A 21,720-nucleotide genomic window follows, 5' to 3' on the forward strand; every position below is an offset into this window, starting at 1 on the left:
CAATTATTTATGGTATAAATAAATAAATAAATAAGTAAATAAATAAATAAATAAACAAACCTTTTTTTCTGGGATGATTTCTATTAATCCATTTATTTATTTTTCACGTAGTCATTGAGCAGCCCCTATGTACAGGCCCTATACCAGGCACTGGGGACTAAGCAGTGAATTTGAACTTTTATGTCCAGTCCTATTTTGGAATAGATAGAGAGTTGTATCAGGAGATATTTTCAATTTACAAGGTACACTTGGCATTTTCTCTGCTGCCCCAATTCCACCCTTTTGGATAGTTTACTTCTTAATGATAGCGACCAGGGAAGGAATATTCTCCTGTTTTCAGCTTTTAGTTACATGAAAAGCTAGTGAACTGAATCAGCTGGATGTTTTCCTCCATGTTCTGTCAAATATTTCTTCCCTAACTTTGAGAATTCAGATGGAGGTTGCGGCTTTTCCATCCACTCTCAAGTACTGAGAGAACCTTAATTCTAGTATTAAAAAGTTCCATCTCTTTCAAGCTTCTGTTTGAGTCATATCTTGTCCAAACAAAATTCATGGCCAAGACCAGAATCAAGGGATAAAAAAGTATGCTGCCCCTATAGTGCAGGAACATCCAAAGTTACGTAGCAAAGGACACGGGGAGAGGGAAGGGTGAAGAATTGGGTACATTGATGCAATCTTCCACAAACTTGGACAACAAGTATAACCCAGAACTTTTCTGGGCAAAGAGTGATGTATGGTCCCTGTATACATAGAGTATTAGAGTGTGTGAACACTTAAAACCTTTTATTCTCAGCTGAAAGCGTCATCCTGTTGTGTGTGCACTGCAGCAGTACTGGCCCTCATCTTCCCATAGTATCAGAAGTGAGACTCAGTCTTAAGTATTTTCTCGGATCTACAGGCAGTTTGTGTCAGCACTAGCACATTCTCAGTTGTGTGCTTGGCTTCTGTGGAAGCTCCATAATCTTCTGCTCACACCTCAGAAACTTAGGAGGGGACTGAAAAGGAGAATAATGTTGTCTTGGCCTTATGTAAATTTTAGAATCTCACTTTCAGTGCCATCCTCTCCTCTTCCTACTGTTCAAATAGTTACTTCTACACTCATTTTGAATTCTGTTTTAAATTACGTAATTCATAGATCTTCTCTTCTTCTTTGTCTGGATAGACCAGGCTGCTTCCTTTTCCCACCCGGATCACTGGGAATAAAATTAGCTGTCTTCTTACTAATTATCCTATAACCATTTCGTAGAAATAACAGCAAGGAGCCTAATTTGGTGTGAAAAACTGCTCAAGTTTTACTTACAGATAGAAATAATCTTCATTACTTCAGAATAACACAAAACATATTATGCCATAAAATATAAATTTTCATTTTATAGGTAGCACTTGATTTCAACTTAACATTTAATTCCATTATTTAAAAGAGTGCCTTGAATATAATATATTTGATATTGTGTGAGAGAATTGGACTGAGTCAGACACACAAAAAAACGTTTTGATGATAAATAAGGAAAAATCCTAAACATCCTGGCTAGTATTGATTTTGGATGCATTGCTTCGTGTGTGAAGATCAGGTTCATTCTTCCCGAAAAATAATGTTCTATGTTTTGTTACTGCCAGGTGATCTGCTATCATTTTCTTGGGCAGGAGTGCTGCTATGGTGGTGTAGGAATATATATTTAAATTATACACTAAAATCATTCAAAAAATATCAAATTTTGGTTTATAGTTACTTAAAAGTATAATTTAAGAGGCTTATCAGATTTATAGGTGATGCATAGAGTATCATGGTTTTTAGTACTGAATATGTACTGCATAACTTCTTAACTACAATAACTGTATTCCTACGTCTTAGATGATTCTTAGGCGTTATATTTCCCATGAATCACGAACCTATAAGTTGAATTTTGATAAAGGTCTTAGGCCTTGAAAATGCCTACATTGGCTGCTTGGTTGATTATTGAGAGTAGGTGGAGTAGGGTAGTTCTTCTTTGTACACGAGATGCCATTAGCACCCAATCCCCCAGTTTTTACAACCAAAAGTAACTCCAGACACTGCCAAACATCTCTCTTGGGGGGGCGAGGAGAATCAAAAATACACGTAGTCAAAAATACTGCTAGTAATAATGTTCAGTTCTTATCATTTACAAAGATTTATAAATGTAGAAAACAGTTTAAAACACTCAAATTTTACAGTTCTTATTTTATGTCTGATATAGTAAAACCAGCTTATTTGAACTTTTGTTGTCCAAGTTAACCAGGATCTCTGCACATTTATAATAAAACAGTGTCATTTATTTTCAGGTCTTTCTCCAGGAAAATAATTAAAAAGTGAATTTGTTTTAGTAATTTGCAGTGAGTGCTTATAGTTTTATGTTGCTTTGACATCCATTTTTGAATATAAGTTTAACTTTTTATACCAGAAGAAAAGTTCAGTCACCCTTGACACAGTTTCCAGTTCTATGCCCTGCCTGGATGGCTTCAGCCGGAGGCTAGAGATAAAGACTTAGGGGAATGTCCTCTACCTAGCAGGCTGGGCTACCTGCTTTCCCACTGCTTCCTTTAGAGGGACCAATCAGACACCTGCTTGCTTTAAACCCAATAATTAAAACTCCCTGCAGAAAACCTGTTTGGCTATAAAAGTGTTGGCCCAAGGGTTCCCACTCAGCCCACCTGCACTCCCTCCCTGACCTCCCTGTATATGTGGCCTCCTCCAGGCATGCCTTGTACACCCCAGGTTCCATAAGTACTAAAAACTCTTAAAGTTTTACATTGTGGTTGTGTCATTGAAGCCCTGCAGCAATTTGACCCTTGACAGTGAGGCTGCCCTGCCCATGCACCAACCCTCCACGCCCAGGAGACTCATGTGTGGACCTCTGGTGTCTGCTGGGGACAGTAGCTACCAAATAAGTTAATAATGAAACTCAAGGAGTTGATTCAAAACACAACTCCCCTTCTGATGTCCTGCAGGTCTTTCCCTGCAGCAGCAAGAGCTTTCACACTTTCTACAAATCCACAGTCTAGCATTCTAGCAGGTCTCACCTCCTCACACTCATCTCCAACCCCTTTCTCCTCAGCTTACTGCTCATCTTGCTCACTGGCTTTCCTGCATATCTCTTTCCTGTCTAAGGCCTCTGTTCTTGCTGCTTCCACTGGCTTGAATTCCGTGCCACTATATTTTCACATATCACCCTCATCATGTTTCACATTTTGTCTCCAAAATCAGTCCCTCAAAACTACCTCTCTGCCCACAATCTGAGACAGCAACCCCTTCTCCTCTCTAACATCGCCTTATTTTAGCTTATCAATAGAACTTTCTCAATCTGAAGTCACTGCACCATTTGCTTACTTTTATTGTCTTATTCTGCCCCCACCCCACCAGAGGCAAAGATGGATCCTGGACAGTCTTATTCTCTCCTGTGTCGCGTTGCCTAGAAGACAATAGGTATTCAGCGAATATGCACGAGGGGACCGCTCGGCTGCCCGGGGACCCCGTGCCATCCGGAGGACAAGGGAAGCTCAAGCCCCTGTCCTTCCCACTGCTGGCCCCAGGCCCTTGGCTCGGGCACGAGGGCCTAGTAGCTGCCTCTGCTTTTGTAGCTGACAGTTAAAGGGAGAAAATGTGAGAATTTTGGCCTGGTCTGGAAAACTGCAGATAGCTACTGACAGAAGGGTGCTCGCGCTCATCACTGTGAGAACGACCATAACACATAAAATCGAGTAACTGATTCACTGCCATAAGTAACGGCGACGCACGTTTCCTTCTTCTAGGACGGATGGTAATGTCACTTTCTGCAATTTAGCTCTTAAGGAAATGGCGAAAGCCGCCTAGGATTTGCGTTTTAGCCTTGATAGCGCTGAGTTGATGTGGACGCTCCTGTAATTTTCACCCATCATACGTCCCTGTCTTCTCTCTGAATCCTAATGCCATTTCTGTCCTTTCATTTCTACTGGTCTCTTGGAGTAAAATGAGGCCTTTTCCTCTAATAGTTGAAAAGATCTAACTTCAAAACCAGTGTCCAAAGGCTGCTGGGTAATTGACTGTAGTGCTTAAGTTAGAAAGTCTGTTCACGTTGGTGTGACACAATCTATTCCTGAAGTCATTTCCCTCAAAAGCACGTGCAGAAGGAAGCTGTCGAGCCCGTGGGAAAGCTGCAGTGCGGGGGAGACAAAGTAGAAGCCGGCAACGAATTCAGGATCGGGCAACAGACTTGGCTCAAATCTCAGACAGATGGCCCAGTGATGACAACACTTAGTAGAGCTTAATGAGGAAGCACCAAAACGTTTCTGAGGTCAGAGGGGGCCAAGCGTTTTGGGATGCGGGGTGGGTGACCCAAGGGGTGCAGGGAATGAGACCCCTAACACTGTCCATTCACTCATGAGTTCTTTTTTTGGCTGATCCCTTATTTAAGGAATTATCCCCACGTATACGATTTTGAAAACACAGCGATATTCCTATGCTATAGTTTTCTTCTGAAGAGAGTTTTCACAATGATAGAAATGACTTTGCTAAGATATCTCTCAACATAGCAATGGCATCAGAGTGGACAGTCTAAACCCACTGGGTATGGACTCTTACAATGTATTTTTCTTTCCGATGTCTACAGAATTTCCCATGTCTTTTTTGTAATATAACCCAGGGTGTCATATCTCAGGTTTGTGGCTAAAGACCCTCTGACAAACCGCAACCTTCTCCTGGTGAACTACAGGCAGTCATTAAGTGAATCACTGCTAGATACGCCTTCTATGGTAAATCAACGTGTCGATTAAAAGCCATTCTCATAGGGCCGAGCCCGTGGCGCACTTGGTAGAGTGCTGCGCTGGCAGCGCAGCGACGCTCCCGCCGCGGGTTCGGATCCTATATGGGACTGACTGGTGCACTCACTGGCTGAGTGCCGGTCACGAAAAAAAAAAAAAAAACGACAAAAAAAAAAAAAAGCCATTCTCATAGACACGGAAGACGTTTGTTTCTTCTCCTCATGCATCAGGAGGTAAAGGATTTCATTAGTTAGTTGATATCAGAGTATCACTAGTGTCTATTAGTTCTGTTCAACCAGGTGAGTTTGCAATGGACATTAGAGAATGTCTGGAGACATTTATGGTTGTCACTATCTTGGGAGGGTGGTACTACAGGCATCCAGTAGGTAGAGGCCAGTCTTGCTGAACTGAACATCCCGCAGTGCCCTGGACAGACCCCTACAACAAAGAATGATCCAGCCCCACATGCCAACAGTGCGGAGGTCGAGACCCTTTACCCATCTCCCCTAATGTTATTGTACATAATCACGATGTACTCATTAAACTAAGAAATTAACACTGGGTCAGTACTGTTATGTAAACCCCAGGCTTTATTCAGATCTCCCTAGTTTTTTGCTAGTGTGCTTTATCTGTTCCAAGATCCACTCCTCCTCAGACTCCTCCACTCTGAGTTGTTCTGCCTCGTTTGCTGTGACCTTGATGCTTTTGAAGAAGTAGAAGTCCTTCCTCCATCAGCTTTATTTTGTGTTTTCTCATGATTTAGACTGAGGATACAAATTTTGGGAAAGGAATACCATACAGGTGACTGGTATTTAGGATGTCTACAAACAATGGTGCAAAGAATAACCATGCACATGTATCATAGTTTAGGTGTGCAATTTATGTGCAGGATAAATTCCTCAGCAAAGGTTATGTGCATTTGCGCTTTGATAGCTACTATAATGGTACCAATTTAGCATTTTACCTTCCTTCAATACTGTAATTGCTAGTGAATCAAAATACTTTTTAGCCTATTGTTTCATTGATTTATATCTTTATTCATGTGCCACTACCACTCACCAGCAATGCGTGAAGCTGCCCCTTCTTCACACTTGTACCCACACTGGGGTGATCAAATTTTGGGGTCTCTGCTAATTTGACAGGTGTATTTCTGTGTAGTAGTTTCATCTTGTTTCATCTCTTTTTATGAATTAGGTTGAAACTTTTTTCATGTTTATGAGCTTCTTGTTTCCTTAATTGTAAGAGTCTGTTTATACCATTTGCTCTTGATCATTTAAAAATTGACTTCTAGAAACTTTTTACATATTAAGGCAATTAGCTCTTTCTCTGTTTGGTTCACTATCGTGGGGTCTCTGCTAATTTGACAGGTGTATTTCTGTGTAGTAGTTTCATCTTGTTTCATCCCTTTTTATGAATTAGGTTGAAACTTTTTTCATGTTTATGAGCTTCTTGTTTCCTTAATTGTAAGAGTCTGTTTATACCATTTGCTGTTGATCATTTAAAAATTGACTTCTAGAAACTTTTTACATATTAAGGCAATTAGCTCTTTCTCTGTTTGGTTCACTATCGTGTCCCAAACATCTAGAAGAATAGCTGGCACTCTCTAAATAATGGCTGAGTGAGTGGACACAATTGCAAATGTTTTTTTAATCATCTGTCTTTGGTTTACAGTGATTCTCATCATGCAGGATTTAAAAAAAAATTCTATGTAGTCTAGTTTGGTAGTTGTTTTCTTGGTGGCTTCTGGGGTTTGATTTATAGTTAGAGAAGCTTCCTCCATGTGGAGATACAAAAGAATCTTCCTATCCTTACCCAAGTACTTTTAAGGCATTATTTTCTATTTATTTATTTATTTTTCTTTTCTTTTCATTTCCTTTTTTTTTTTTTTTTTGCTGTTTAAAATTATTATAGATAATATATTGTTAAAAAAGAACAGCTGTTTAAATTATGTGGCTCATAACCCAGGTACATCCAATTCAGTTGGCAGAAACCCAATTTTTCATGTAGAACATTGAAAAGGCAACTGTATAAAATCAAACATATAAGGTGATCATAAACTTTGATCAATCAAATAAGTATCTAAATACAATTTTAGACAAAATTTTTGGTATTTCTGGGCCCCAGATTTATGTTCTATAAAATGAGGTTGTCTTGAATTTTACATAAGCTATATAAAGTAGATAGCATAGTAATCAGTATAGAGGGGATAACTAATTGTTAGTTGAATGAATTCAAATACTAAATAAGTGAACTATTGAAGCAATTCATCCTTAATTAGATCCACTTACATTTATTACCTCTAATTTTGGAACACTATTAGTATAATTTTAAGCCTCAATAATTCACTATTTAATGTATTATCTTTATCTCCTACCAACCAAATTTGTACACTTTTCAAAGCCAATGATTGTTTTTATTCCACTTACATGAACTTTTTAAAAAAAATTTTATTGAACCATAATTGGTTATACTTATCTTTGGGGTTCAACAATCAATATTACTAGCATATATATTGTTACGAATCGTACTTATTCTTTATGTCCCTTGTCCAATCTCTCCCATCCCTTTCTTCCTCTCCCCTCTAATTACTCTAGATTTCTTCTTTCCTTCTGAAAGAGTAATGGTTACTCTGTTGATTTGTTGCCTAGATGTTCTGTCCAATGCTGAGAGATGTGTTCAGGTCCCCCAATACTATCATAAAGCAGATGCTTCTTCTGTTGCTCTGGAATGGGCTTTGTGGAGAGAGACATCCTCTTCTTTTCTTTGGTCTCTGCTGGTGAATTTCCTCATGTCAATGCACTCCAGTGGCTGGCGGATCATATGCATGGTGGTTGTAGCATATAGCCTTTTCCGTGGAAGCAGTGGTTATTGTGGTGGCTGCGGTGGGCCACCCACATGGAGGTGATGTTTCTGGCATGCTCCTTGGTGCTGGTGGTGTGCCTGGTTGTGGGAGGGGGAGTCCAGTGCCCAGTTCCATACCTCAGTCCCTGGGTGGGCCCTGAGACACTGGTGGTGTGCCTGGGCTGAAACTAACGTTTTGTCCTTTGCTTACTTCTAAAATGGGGAAACTTCCTGTGGGGACCAGTACTTGAGCTGTGTGGTTGAGCTAAATTGCTGCTTTGCTGCTGATTCCCTAGGGAAGGCTTTTTGTGCAACTCATGTTTTAATGGTTGACTTTACAGGTACTTCTGACTCTCCAGAGACATGGTGCACCTGGGTTGTGTACAAACTCTGATCTGGGCCTGAATCTTTTCATCAAACTGCACCCCATGCAGTTCTATATTCCTGACCAGTCTCCTCTGAGTGGTCCTACACTGACTGGGGGGCAGATCAGCTGTCCTTGCTGTGCCCCACGGTTCCTCTGGTGGGCCTGTCTCTCCCACTGCCCATACTGGAAACACTTCCCATGGGACAGGTTGTGCGCCATCCCTTGCAATGACTCACTGGCCTTTGAGTGGCTCCTTTTCTTCAGTTGTTGTGACTCCTCTATCCTGTGTAGGTCCACAGGAACCCTATTAGTGGTCTTGCTGGCCTGTGAGCCACCACGGCCCTCTTCTCCCCTGCCGCCTCCAAGTAACTTCATCCAAAGGGCACAGCTGTGGCTTTTGCTGGCTCCTGCTCCATGCACACAGCAGGTCCAGCCTTAAAGCATCCGTGGCATAAAATGGTCGGTGAGATTTTTTCTTTCTCTCATCGTGACTTCTCTTCCCTTCACGCACTCCGTAGGTCTCTCCTCCTCTTCCCCTGAGCTCCAGCAGGCCCAGCTTGGCTGTTGTTGCTTTTTTATAGTTGTAAATTTGATTTGTGGGAGAGAGTGACACTGGGGACTGTCTATTCTGCCATCTTGACAGGAAGCCTTTTATGGCATTATTTTTTAAAGTTTTGTTCCATCTGGAATATATTTTTGTAAGAACTGATGATCCAACTTTTTCTCCCAAATGCCTGCTCAGGTGTCCCCTAGTACCATTTACTGAATTTACCTTTTCCCACACTGAACTGCCTTGCTATCTTTTTCACAAACTAAATTCTCATGTATTCAGCATATGTCTGACTATTTCTTTCCCCTGATTGATAATTTTATTGATGTGCCAATACCATACTATTTAATTATTTTGGCTTTACTGTGGGTCTAATCATCCCTCATTTTCTCTTTAAGAATGTTTTCTCGCTATTCTTGCTTGTTTTCCACCTAAACCCTAGAAGTTTCTACTTTAAAAATTCTGTTGGTATTTTTATTAAGACCACATTAAATTTAAGGAGATCACAACTGAACAGGAATTGACATCAAAGGTGTCTCTATGATCTTTCTACTCAATAACATGGTACAAATTTTACTAATTGGAGTCTTTTGTGTCCCGCAGGGAAACTACAGTCTTCTTAACACTTCATGTTGAGTTTATCACAAGGTAGTTTTTTAGCTTGTGTTATAAGTAAACTTCCTTCTTTCATTATGTCTTCTAATTAATTGTGAGTTATATGTGTCATGAAACTGATTTCTATAAGTTAATACGGTACTCCATTAATTGCCGAATTATCTATTTCTGTAGCAGTTTTTGTTCCTCTACTGTTCTTTATCTTTTTGGTCTACCTTTATTAGCTCCGACCTGAATTTAATTCAATTTAATTTAATATTAACTATGCTAATAACAGTGCAGTTAGTAGATATCTTTTCCAATTCAAACATACTATTCATTTTTGAACTGAGATTCATCTACTTCACCAAGTTAGGGAATCCTCACTTGGTTTCCGTTTTATTAAATTTTTTTTTATAAAGGGATGGTGAGTTTTTTCAAATGTATTTTAGGAATCTATGGAAATGATTATGATTTTTCTCTTTGGATTTGCTGATGGGATGAAATGTAGTCATCATGAGCATATCATTCCTAGTACTGAACCAGCCTTGCACTTCTGGAATACATCCTACCTGGACAAAGTATATATTTCTTCTAATGTACTGCTGGATTCTGTTTCTCATATTTTATTAGCTTTTGTTTTCTGCTAAATATTTCTCAGAGATATTGGCCTATTGTTACTTTGGGGGACTAGGGAGGAGTTCCAATCTTTGATGGGTTTTGGTATCACTGTTATTCCGGCTTCATAAAAAAAGAGTTTGGAAGCTTTTGTTCTTGTGAAAAATTTTTCATCAATAAAAATCCAATACAAACAAGTAAAAGCAGTTATTACTATAGGTTAATTTATGTATTAAACAGGATTTTTGTGTTGATGTAGTAATCAACACATAATCTTAGTCTCTAAGTGAAAAATAAATCCCAAATTCAAAACAACTGACCTCATTAAAATTTCTGGATAGAGATTGTTGGATTCTATCTGTATCCTGAGATTCTATAGCAAAACTCCCTTCAGGACTTTAAAGGGTTTTGAGCACATCCATTTCCAGACATCATCTCTGCATTGAAGAGGGTCTGAGGAGAGGTGCAGCACTAACAGACGTGGCAGCTGCGCACTGGCCTCCGTGTGTGGGTGTGAGGACCATGCACGCCGAGGCTCCAGCTTGCACCTGCATCGGAAAGCTGGTGGAGCCTTCGGAAAGGGAGAGCAGGCCGAAGAGGAAGGCTCGTCCTGAGTGCTGACTAAAGAACGACTGGCAGCCTTGAGAAAGCACCATGAAGTGGAGATCACTCATCACAAGGAGGAGACTGAGCGTCTGCAGAAAGAAATTGAGCGGCATAAGCAGATCAAAACACTAAGAAATGATGATTAAGGACACACAGTTCCCATAGAATGGCACATGGGATTGCCCACTTCTATGTACGCATAGTTCTGGTTTAATTAATATTGGTTTGTGTGCTACCAACAGATTATAATAAATGTCAGTGGAAAAAAAAGGTGTTCCTTTTTATAATCTACCAATACATGTATAATAAATCATGTCATTGTCCAGTATAGAGGTAAAAAGCTCATGTCCTTCTATGATTTAGCTCTTCTCTCTAGTTAATTTGAAGCATCCTGTAAAGCTACACAGCTACACCAGTTGTCAGGTTGAGGCAATAGCTAATAGCCACGCCAATTGTATTGTTAAAGCAATTCATAACTAAAGCCAACATGTTTCGTTATTTTAGTTATACTAAGTTTCCACACATATTGTCAGGGCTAGGGCTCAGACCTTTCACATCCATTCCACAGACTGGGTCACCAGACCCCTCACACGCAGGTCCACGCTAGGTAATTGGGAAAGATCCCAGGAGCCATTGGCAGGTGACACGATCTCAGTCCTCAGCAACGGCAGCAGCAGCCTCCAGCAGTAGTATTGGCCTCCCCGTGGCCCACTGGGGACATCCCGGGGGTAGGGGGGTGGGGTGGGGGAGACGGCGCTGTGGATTAGAGCCACTCATCCTTTATACTTAAGTCCATAACCCAGGACACCTGGGTGCACATGCGCAATTACATAAGACAATAACCAAGGAACACCTGGGTGCACGTGCAGATTTACATCAAGTGCTCGGCAAGATTCGGAACAGCTGAGGGAACCTATTTTCCTATATTTTCCCAACACATCCCCAAATTCATCTGCAAACTGAGACAAGATGTTAGCACATTTTAATAAAAATGTACAAACATTACAAGACATTATAACTGATGCCAAAGTTTGACCCAGCCTTGTTTTAAATGGGCAGATTAGGATTTCCTTAGGTGGAAATTGCAGGAAGAACGTTCCTGATCATGATCAACCTTGACTGGCTGCTTCTTAATGATCCAGGTGACAGACACAGAGAGGGGCAGGGTAGTCTGAGACCCTGAGCAGGTCCAGTAATCCCGGCAAGTGGGCATCAGGCAGGAAGGGTTGAATGACACAAATTCCACAAAGCTGTCCTGGCCAAGAGATGGGGGTCACCGAGTCACTATTTAGTGGTGAAACACTCAGGAATCGCATGATGAAATGATGATTCTCTGGGGTGTTCAGGGACCAGCAGTGGTCCAGGGAGCTCCAGGTACCTCTGGGCAGCTCCCTGAAGAGTCACTGCTTAGAACAGAATCATGCCCAGGCTTTGTTTCTGCAATCGGCTCTGCATTTCTGATACTCCCCAGTGGAAAAACAGCCAAAACCGTGTTCTCCCTCAATTCTAGTGGGTTTACAGCAGGTGCTGTCCTCTGAGTATCGTTGGGAGGTATTAGACAGTGGCTGGTGCAGAAACAAGGCTTCTTTTTCTCAAGAGGGACTAACTGAGCATTTCTCCTTTCTAAAATACAGTGCAGATTAGGAGACGCCAGGGTCCTGGACTAGGGATAGAGGGAGAAAGAGAAAGAGGAGGAGGAAAGGAGAGCGGAAAAGGTAGGGGGACAGACGGATGGGGGAATATATGGACTTCCAGGGAGAGGCCCCTTTGGGATTCTGAATATGGAAGAATTAATCTTGGGGGTTGGACAAAGGTTTCCAACCTGAAGGAGAGGGATCATTTCTCTTTCCAGCTGGAAAAGTCAAGTTTCTGTAAAACTTTTCTCTGCTCCCCGACTTGGGAGGGTAACTAGAGAAAAGAAGGCTGCACTGAGTGTTTTCACAAGAACTGATCAGGAACAGAACAGGAGGCAGCAGTATGTTCCTGAGTCCTCAAGTCCTCAGAGGCATGGCAGTAAAACCAGAAAGCTCAGTGCCCACTAACGCAATCACTTCTGTCCCCTGCAAAGTAACCCAGGGCCAGGGGCTTTCCCAACACAGCATCATAAATGGCAAGTCTCCTTCTAAGGGAACGTTCAAAGAGAACCTGAATATACTTCACTTAATTACACTTCCCGATTCAAAGTGCCTTGGTAATGTCTCCACTCTGAGATTGAAACACAAGATATACTTCAAGTGATTTAGGAAAAAATATTACCTTATGCTTAACTGATGGCAAAGTATCCACCAACTTCTGTAGCTCTTTATGATGTTTGTGCAGCTAAAGAAAAACAAATGAGAAAATGCAAGGTTTAAAAACAATTGACATCGACTACAGAAGTGAATGGAATGAAAATTAAAATCAACCACCTGGTGATTACCTAAAAACAAATGACAGTCTGAAACTCACTTAAACTGGCAATTTAGAATGTGACGAACACTGCTGAATTAAATGAGATACAGAGCAGATGAGCAGGCTGTTTGCAGATGTGCCTGCGGTCTGCAGGGAAAGTGGCCTTGGTTCCATTCGCTTGCCGCTGGGACTCACCAGGCCGCGGCCCACAGGGCCTCTGGAGGCTGAAGTTCTAGAGCAAACCAGAGCACAGGAAGGCCCAGCTTTCAGCGCAAGCCCGAGGCCTCAAGGGCATGCTCCAGGAGCCTCTGTATAATAACCACGTTTTCTAGCTTCTGTAACTGATGCTTGGACATCTGGGGCCTTGCTGACACTGGAGGGATTGTTCCCCCCAAGGCTGGCTAATTCCTATAGTGCACAAACAATTGGGGGAGCACCTTTCATATGCCAGCCAAGCAATCCACAGCCCACAACCCCAACCTTCTCCTTTATGGGGCTCTTACTCATGGGGCCACGACTCTCCTGCTCTTACTACCCAGGGTCAGGTATGAGACAACTAGGGACTGACCCTCCACCCCAGAGCACGCTGAATATATTCAAAGTAGCCAGATCCTCAGCTGCTTACCCTGCCTTGCTGTTCCTTCCCAAGAAACCCACAGTGAAGTCTCCTGCCCACACTTTCCCCTGGCTCCCTCTGCCTTGTCACCAACCCTGGTGCATCATCAAGTAGCCCTGCATGGTGTGCTGTAGGGAAAGTGAAGGAAAATGGTCAGGGCCCCTCAGATGTTCAGAATCGTGTGGAGCATTTGATGTAAATATGCACATGCGCCCAGGTGTTCCTTGGCTATTGTCTGATGTAGATGCGCGTGGGCACCCAGGTGTCCTGGGTTACGGACTTAAGTATAAAGGACAAGCAGCTGTGCTCCACAGCTGCCCCCTTCTCTGTCTCGGGGATGCTGCTACTGCTGCTAGAGGCTGTTGCTGCAAGTGTCCCTGGGACCCTCCGAGAGGCCGCTGCTGCCAGACCTATAAGCTGCTGCTGATGATGAAGCTGAGGACTGATGTCTGCCAATGGCTCCCGGGAGTTTTTCCAATTACCTAGCATTGGCCTGTGTGTGAGGGGTCTGGTGACCCAGTCTGTACAATGGGTTTGAAAGGCCTGAGCCCTAGCCCTGACAATACCAATGGAAACTTAGTATAACTAAAATAATGCAACATTTTGGCTTGAGTTATGAATTGCCCTGGCCATACAATTAGCATAGCAATGGCCCTATCCCGACAGTTGGCGTAGTTGTGTAGCTATACATGTGCTGTGCCTCCTGCTTCAAGTGGTCTGTGTTTATAACAAACCTCTTCCTTCACGACAGTCATTCCCATGTCTGAACATCTTACCACACCTGATTAAAACAAATCCTGGGCCTCCTTTAAACACTCAGCCTCCAGAGTGGACTAAAGCAAGATACTTGTGGGAGACCTGCAGCTGCTAAACCTTCAGGAACTCAGAGGACCCATGAGTGTGGTATAGGAATGTACCACCCGTTATCCATTAGCTAGCTGTGTGACCCGGCAGGAAAGCACTTAACCTTGTTAAGCTCCACTTTCTTCATATGAAAAATGGAGACAATAGTACTGGCACTGAGAGCTCTTGGGAAGATAAACTAAGCACTTAGCAAATACAGAGTCACAGAGCACTCGCAAATATTAATTCCTGTTATAATCATTTCCTATAGTTGTTTGCCTTTATCTTTTTATTCTGTTTAAAATATATTTTTAACTAATTGCACATTTTAACCATTATTTACTTAGTTATATGCTTTTATCCTTCTATACCAGTACTTAAGAATAGAAATAGAATGCAAGCCACAGAGGTAATTTAAACTTTTTAGTAGCCACATTTAAAAAGTAAGAAACAGGTAAAATTCATCTTATTATGTATTTTATTTTACCAAATATATTTAAAATGTTATCACTTCAATGTGTAATCAATGTGAAAAAATTATTGAGCTAAGTTTACATTTTTTTCCATACTAAGTTTTGAGAATCTGTTGCGTATTTTACACTTACAGCACACATCAATTTGGATGCTAAGTTTTCATCAGAAATAGTTGATCTGTATTTAGATTTTTAAACATTTACACCTCAAAACGTACATACACATACTCAAGTGGTTCCGAACCTTCTTGTTTTACAATACCTAAATTAAATATCAGTTCTGAAATGAAACGTATATGAATTAAAATTAAACAAAATTAAAACTTCATTTCCTCAATGGCACTAGCCACCTTTCAAGTGTTCAGTAGCCCCACATGGCTTGTGGCTGCCATATTGGATAGTGCAATTTTAAATCATTTAAAAGATATAAAATATATTCTTAACAATCCTGTATTTCAAGCATTGATTATCTAACCAATGTATTGATCCCAGTATTCTTAAAATGAATAACAATATTGTAATGTATCTTTTCATGCTAGCATACAAAACATCATTTAAAGTTGGCGAGATTTTCGTTACCTTTAAAAATACTCCTGTCACAGCCGAACATCTTCTTCCAGTGCTGCATCCTCGAAGCTTTCAAATTTGACTGCATTTCAACACACCAAGTGCAGCTGAAATACCATTAAAGAGGTTTTAACACATGACCATACAAAATCGCTCCAAAATAAACTGAGCCTCATTCCACAGATGATATTTAAACATGTTTCCTCACCCAAATTAAAGCCACTGAGAAAAGCATATGACAATCTGCTGCAAAATGAAATAGTAATAAAGAACAGGAAGAAATTTAGGCAAGAGCAGCAATTAATACTATTTTGGAATAGAGAGATTTATTCAGGGAAAGAAAAATTTACATAGCAAGGATGCAAATTTATTTGCATCTAAAGCAGAGAAGATGCTTATCTTGAGAGAAACAGATTCCTTAAAAGTTTTCCAATGTGACAATCATTGAAGATACATTTCTTCTTTCAGGGATGACCACTTAAAATGTGCTGCTTTTTATTTTTGATGCAACATTTACAACTAAATTACAGAAAAAAAGTTGTGAGCAGATATTCCATTTCCTTATGATCTCCCTACTTTTCCCTCCAAGTCACTCATCATCCATCACTCATGAGCTTTCTTTCTGGAACCAGCATTCCCCGAGGCTCCCAAGTGAGGCATCTTCAAGGTCATGGTCAACTTTGCCTTCAGTTCTATTTCAGAGGACTGCACCTTCAAGTTCTGTTGTTTATATTTCACATATGCTTTCTAAACTTGCTCTTTCTCTTATTTCTATTGCCACAGCCTCTGTTTTGGCTCCTACCATCTCTCACTTAGATTTATCTGACCTTGCGGCCCTGCTCTGTTGCCTGGGTTAATGTAAAAACAGTAAACTAATTGACTAATGAATTAAATGAAATCATGCCATGCCGCTGTCCTGTTTAACAATAAGAGTGTCTGATGAGCCTGCCCTCCACCTGCTCTTGTCGGCTTCAATGACCACCATTGTCCCTGCCTCTCCTACATCAGACATTCTTCACTCTGGCCATATCACTTTGTTTTTTGGCCATTTCCAGAACATACTATCATATCTGCCTTTGAACACGATTTTCCCTCAGTCTAAGATGCCCTTCTAGTTCTCTTGGCAAACTCCTATTCATCCTTCAATACCCAATGTAGATGTCCCCTCCTCAGTGAAATCACCATAAACTCCTCTGAGCAGTCTACATCACATGCCTTACTCTGTGGTCCCAGAGCACATTTAGAAACCTTTTAAAGTCACACTTGCTTTATAATTCTAACTTCAAGGGTGCTTCTCTCACTAGATTTTAAACTCTAGGGAGTCAGGAATTGGGTTCGTATTCCTGACACTTTGCAGTGCCTGGTGCATGTTTGGCACTCAGTAAATGTTGAATGAATAAATGAGTAACAAAATACATACATGTTATCAGGTGACCAAAAATATAAAATGTTTTTCTTGCGTAATTATCCTTTTGCTCGATGTTGCAATCTTATAATTTAAAATCAGATTAAATAGTATCAGTATTTAACATAGAAGTTATTTGAAAAGTCAGCAAGCAGAGGAAAATTAGCACATATTCAGCACCCACACAGAAAATAGATTTCTGGCAAAGTGTTCATTTCATTTTATGTCTATAGCAATTATAAAATCTATGCAGAGATACATATATTTATTAATAGAAAATATTACCTATAGTAGTAGAAGGAAACATGCAGAAAAAATAGAAGGGAATTTTTTCATATTCTCAGAAGTTAGTGTAATGATGATACAGCAATTCCACTTCTGGGCATGTACCCAAAAGAACTAAAAACAATGTCTCGAAGAGACATTTATACACCCATGTTCATAACAGTACTACTCACAATAGTGAAAAGGTGAGGAATGGATAAAAGAAAAGTCTTATATCCACACAATGGATTATCACTCAACCTTAAAAAGGGAGGAAATTCTGTCACATGCTACAACATGGATGAACCTGGAAGACATTATGCTAAGTGTAATAAGCCAGCCACAGAAAAACAAATCGTGGCAGCCTCCACCCAGATTTCAGAGGATATATGGAGAAGCCTGGGGCCCAGGCAGAGACCTGCCACAGGGGCGGAGACATGGCAAAGGCCATCTACTAGAGTAATGCTGAGCAGGAAAGTGGGGATGGAGGCCCCACAGGGAGTCCCCACCAGGGAAATGTCTCGTACAGCCAAGGGAGTGGGTCTGCCGCCAGGACCCCAGAACTGTAGGGCCAGGGCAACGTGCAACGCTGCCCTCAAAAAGCCATAGGCACCAGCGTTGAGCCTGGCAGAGCTGTTGGGTTGGGGCTGCCCAAGTCTGGGTGGGTTACCCAGACCACCCACTGTGCCCAGGATGCATGACTTGGAGTCAAAGAAGATTATTTTGGAGCTGTAAGATTAAATGTCTGCCCTGCTGGGTTTTGGACTTGTTTGGGTCCTGTTTCTCCTTTCTTTTGGCCTATTCCTCCCTTTTGGAGTGGCAATGTGTACCCGCCGGCTGCCTGCCACTTTCCTCTAAGAGTAGAAGCAGCCTGAGGCCCACACCAGATGCAGCTGTCCCAGAACTGGAAGCCAAATAAACCTCTGTTCTTTATAAATTACCCAGTCTCAGATATTCTGTTATAGTCACACAAAAATGGACTAATACACAAATACCGTATGATTCCACTCAAATGAGGTACCTAGAGTAGTGAGATCCACAGAGACAGAAAGTAGATTGGTGGTTGTCAGGGCTGTTAGCTGGGAAAAGGGGAGCTGGTGAATGGGTAGAGTTTCAGGTTTTCAAGACGAAAAGATTTCTGGAGACAGACGGTGGTGATGGTTGCACAATAAGGTGAATGTACTTAATACTTAACTGTATTCTTAAAAATGGTTAAAACGGTAAGTTTCATGTTATGTGCATTTTTCCACAATTAGAAAAAAAATTCCAATGAGTTCCATGCCACTGCTAACAAAGACATCAGTACTACCATGGAGGGAGCTGGACGTGTCCTGTGTTGACAGGACACTGTTCCTTTAACTCCAGGCAAGACCACCGGATCTTACCCTCACCTGATTCACCTGTAGAATCTTCAAATTCCACGAGGAAAGAACACCCGTTATTCCAGACGTGGAGGCAGGTGATCAGGTCATAAGAGATGGTGAGGGGTTTTAGGGCAGGATCATAAACACTGTCCCTCCACTGGATGTTGACAGGTGACTGTCGATCACCCTTGGGAACCAGGTCCAGGCTCTCCCTGAGTGGATGCACTAGGAGAAAGCAGGTTGGAGCTATTAGCAAGACCGTCCACTGTCTAGCATCACACACGAGACAATTTCACAGGTGGGGACCCTGTGGAGGCTAATTGAAACTAAAAGTCTTAGGAAATAGCCACTTAGGGCCTTCATCAACTGACTAATGCAGAGGATAAAGGCAGGTCAGACAGCACCTTACGGAGCATTCTGTCAGCTTGGAAAACCAACGCGTCACAGTCTGTCTACTAACTTCACCTAAAGCAAGTGTGATCACTCCTGAGATTAGTCCATTGGGAAACAGGGTATTCACGAATTAGTTTCTTGTCTTTGTTGATAGTTTCCTGGTCCCCAATCCCCCCTCCCCCGCCCAAACTAGCTTTAAATGCAAACACAAATTAATGTAATTTCAATAAGAGACTTTTCAGCAAAAGAAATGGAGGAAGAATTATTGGGCAGCAAATTTCTATCACGTACCATCAGTGTTTAGCTGCTTGGGTAGTGGACGTAAAGGCCCGTGGAGCCTGCATCCCGCGAAAGGCGCACCCCACCTAGTGTGCGTGCTGAATTCACCTCTCATGTGAGCAAACTTTGAGGACTAGGCAGCCACCCTGCCACAGCTGGGTAGAATATCAGCACTGTGAAGGTCCCGGGAGTTCGCAGTCACACAAATATGAACTATTAAGGTGTACACAGACAATTCATTTACACAGGCACTAACGACATCGCTGATGCTGAATTTCTTCCAGAGTCAAGCACCAGGTCTTTGTAGCAGGTCCCTGAAAAATATCAGCAGAGTTCCTGATAACACAGATAGACCTGTTGTGACATCCATGCATGAGGAATGGAAGCCACGTGTATCAGTTAGGGGTGGTCCACTTCTCTGCCCTTCAGATCTGCACCACGGATGAGTAGAATCAAGACAAGGAGGAAAACTAGAAGAAACATGACCGAGAGAAATCATTACCAACAACTCCCTGCATCTCGCCCCCTCTGCTAAGAGTGAATCTAAGGATTTGAGAAAGTGACAAGGCAGCTGCTACTCAGTCAAATCCCCACCTATGGCAGGGCATCCTCCTATTTCCATAAAACCCAGAAAGCTGCCTCTAGTTTACTCTAAAACAGGAGACGTTCCTCTTGCTTCAGTAGCTGCCCAAAGATGGAATTTCAAAATCGTAGACTTGTTTTTTGGGGGGTGGAGCGCAAAAGCATCCTAGGGGTATGGACGTCAAGCTCCCCTGGGAGTGTCTGGACCAGTGGTTCTCAACAGAGGAACTGATTTTTCCCCCAGGGGACATTTGGCAACCTCTACAGAGACTTTTGCTTGTCACAACTAGAGGAGATACAGGAACACGGGGGCCTGTTTAGTACAGGGAATACACAGTGGGCAAAAGCATTCACAGAGGGCAAAAGCCTTGAGTGCACAGAATGGGAACATTACGTGCTGAAAACAGCACATGCTGAACAGCGAAGATGTTCTGATTCAGTAGTAGGGAAGACTGAGATCGTTTCTGTCCTGTTCACACACTCCTTTCTGTACTTCTTTTGAAAGTATACTCAGCTTGTTACTTGGCCAAGGTCATGATACCACAATAAAAGATGAGACAAGCCTGAGCTCGGGGCTGCACCGACTTTCTCCTCTCTTGCAGGAGTTAGCTTGGTGTAGTCCCTCTGCGCCTCTCATCGCTTTCAAGTATTTGGGCTCTGAGAGGACAGTGACAGAGGAGGGTGCTAGTGCCATCTAGTGTGTAGAGGCCAGTGATGCTGCTTAACGTCCTACAATGCACACACAGGTATGGCCCCTACTGCAGAGAATTATCTGGCCCAAATGTCAACAGTGCCAAAGTTCAGAAATCCTGATCAAGGGAAATTGAGAGTATTCTTTTTTTATTTTCCTATGTCTTCCTATAACACATTACTGTCTTAGCTCTGGAGAGATCCAAACCCAATGTTTGTTTTTATTTTTCTTAGTATAAAAGAATTTGTCCGTAAGAGAAGAAATTTTTGTTTCACAAACTTAAAATAGGAAATGCATTTGGACTGGGAAAATATCTTACCAGGATGCAGATGCCTTCTGGAAAGCCCTTGAATGGATCTGATGTTGGTTCAAAGATTCCTGGCACAGAGAGACCACATCTTCCCCTCAGAGATACTCCGACTGGCTGATATTTGAGAATTCACACTTTTTAAAGCCAATTAATGAGGGCTAGGCAAGAAGTGAACTAGGCAAGAAGTGAACTAATGATCAGGTCCCCTTAAGTGTCCACACTTCATGCAGGAAATGGAAAGTAGCATCTCTCACACCCGTGCAAACACCAGCCCAAGAAAACCGGGCCTATTCCCTCAGTTGCTCTTGCATGACCTTAATGCTACATGTTCAGCTTCCAGAAGGTTTTCGTCCCCCCTACCCACCTACTCCTTTATTAACCCAACGCATCCCCCAAGTAGGGGTGGTTGGTCTCTCTCCCCTTAGTGGAGGCACCTTTTTGCCCAGAGCTTATTTTGCTAAAGATAAACTCATATTTCTGTTCTCCCCTCCCTTTCTCTTCCTTATACAGATTAAAATGATTTCTTGGTAGTTGTCAAACCGTCCTTCAAAACAGAAAGATGATTAAGTGTTCTACCAAAGGCTTCATTTTCAGGTTTTTCTTCTATTTAGAAAATGAAAAACACAGAGAGATTTTATCAACCATGGTTTAAGTGAGCACTCTGCCATTGGTAAGGCATCAGTAAGCCATGACTGATAAGCAACAAACGACCTTTAGATTTCAGAGTGAGGGTGCGTTCGGTTTTAGTTCTGATTTATTTGACCAGCCCTTGGTTGGATTTATTTTATGTTTGCACCACCTATTTCTACAGCCTCAGCTCTTCAAAGGTGGACAACTCATTCCTACCTTAGCCCCCTGGTTCCTGATCCTCCCCCTTTGCTTAAATTTCCCCTCATTTCACTCGGTGCTTGCTCCTGTTATGGGCTTACCCGTCACCTCCTCACCTCTCTGAGTATCCTCTTATAACATGAGCCCTCGCATCACTGTTTTGTAATCACGGGACTCCGATTCGTCTTCCACGACATTATTACTCGGTACGGTTACAATTATACGCACATGTGCTTAATGATCTGCCTCCCCACTGCTCTGCACACCACTACCTGTGCATGGAACAAGGAAGATGAAGGGCATCGCTGACAAGGTTGTAGTCTCCTCTTTGCTCTAAATCCTCTTACCCTGCTGATTACCACATGATTCCTTCGTTAAGAATC

At 42.0% G+C, this 21,720-nt stretch overlaps 1 pseudogene; it reads right to left on the reverse strand.

Moving 5' to 3' along the window:
• Positions 1–11,391: 11,391 nt before the first annotated feature.
• On the reverse strand, positions 11,392–19,444 carry LOC134367810 (carbonic anhydrase 5B, mitochondrial-like; annotated as a pseudogene).
• Between the last annotated feature and the right edge of the window lie 2,276 nt (positions 19,445–21,720).

This window comes from Cynocephalus volans, chromosome X, assembly GCF_027409185.1.
Source record: "Cynocephalus volans isolate mCynVol1 chromosome X, mCynVol1.pri, whole genome shotgun sequence".
Classification (NCBI taxonomy): Eukaryota; Metazoa; Chordata; class Mammalia; order Dermoptera; family Cynocephalidae; genus Cynocephalus; species Cynocephalus volans.